Below are 1,659 nucleotides of genomic sequence, written 5' to 3'. Positions count from 1 at the left end.
ATTCGTGGGTCAGTACAAATTTCATCTCCTCCCCGCCCCCTTCATTTGTTGTGGCTCGGTTTCCGGATGAACCTTTCTATATTTAGGTAATTCAATTAATTTATCAGTATGCGTGACCAGTATGCGTCTCCCGTTCGAAAGGGCGACATCTATAAATATGCATGTCTTTGCATATTTATAACCGCCATCCTTTCGAATTGTCCAATATTATCCATGGACAGCCCGAGTATGTGTAGATTGGGTTCGTTTTCCCGTATGTTGTGCTCTGGATCCGATGCGGAATTTCGTCAGTGCCTCCCTGTTGTTCTCCATATGCACATCCTCTTTGTTTATTGCGGAGACGTGTATCAGGAGAACAGCGGGGAGGTGCTGCCGAAATTTTGCGTTGGATCTGGAGCAAAGCATGGGAAAACGAACCCAATCTACACATACTCGGGTGGGATTAGGACCTATCTTTACCTATTAGCGTGTAGGTTGCCTGGACGTAATAAAAATGGCGAACCTGATTAACCGATGAATATAAATGCTAAATTATATATAAATATATTTCTTCTGTCTTTAGTAGCTACACAAGATGAGCGATCGTGCGTGGATGTATACCGGTCACCCTAGTCAGAAAGAGATGACGAAAGAATGGTTTTTAAAAACAAAGGAATTTGTGAAAGCCGCATTCGCAAATGGCCAGGAAAGAAACTATTGCCCCTGTCCTGGATGCGACAACTATAAAAGACGACAGAGGCTGTAATGATTAAACACCTGCAGAGGAGGGGTTTTAAGCCTAATTATACGGTGTGGACATTTCATGGTGAGTCTATACAACGCACAAGAGCTGAGGTGGTCCGTCGTCGCACGGACGAGCATGGTACTGGGATCGAAGACATGGTGCAAGACTTTGATGATGCTCGGGATTCGGAAGATGAGATGGAGGAATCTGCAAAGGCCTTTTATGAAATGTTGGAGTCTTCAAAACGTCCTCTCCATGAGCACACTGAGCTCTGTCAGCTGGATGCAATTGCACAAGTAATGGCTCTGAAGGCTCAGTTCAACTTGGGAAGAGAATGCTACGACGCGATGATGACACTATTTGGACGTTTCCTACCCAAAGGCCATGTCATGCCTGCAAACCTGTACCAGTCGGACAAAATACTTCGTGTACTTAAGATCCCCTATGAGAAGATAGATGCATGTGAGAAAGGATGTGTCTTATTTAGGAAGGAGTATGCACACTTGGACTATTGTCCCAATTGCGAGTCTTGCAGGTATCTTCTGGTAGACAACGGTATGGGTGAGAAGAGGCAGACCAAAATCGCAGTTAGTGTTCTTCGGTATATGCCAATCGTACCAAGACTTCAACGTCTTTTCATGGTCGAAGAGACAGCCAGACAGATGACATGGCACAAATTGGGCAAAAGAACCGAACTAGATGCGGATGGGAATAAGATGATGGTACACACATCGGATGGGGAAGCATGGAAACATTTCGATGGATTGCATCAGGATAAAGCGGCAGATCCAAGAAATCCTCGAGTCTGCGCCGCCACGGATGGTTTTAATCCCTTCGGCATGACGGCAACCCAATACAGTTGTTGGCCTGTATTTGTCATTCCACTCAATCTCCCCCCCCCCCGGGGCAGATTATGCAAAGAAAGAACATATTTC

The sequence above is a fragment of the Hordeum vulgare genome, chromosome 4H, assembly GCF_904849725.1.
Source record: "Hordeum vulgare subsp. vulgare chromosome 4H, MorexV3_pseudomolecules_assembly, whole genome shotgun sequence".
NCBI classification, from domain to species: Eukaryota; Viridiplantae; Streptophyta; class Magnoliopsida; order Poales; family Poaceae; genus Hordeum; species Hordeum vulgare.
The sequence above is the reverse complement of the archived record's forward strand: the minus strand, read 5'-3'. Positions refer to the sequence as shown.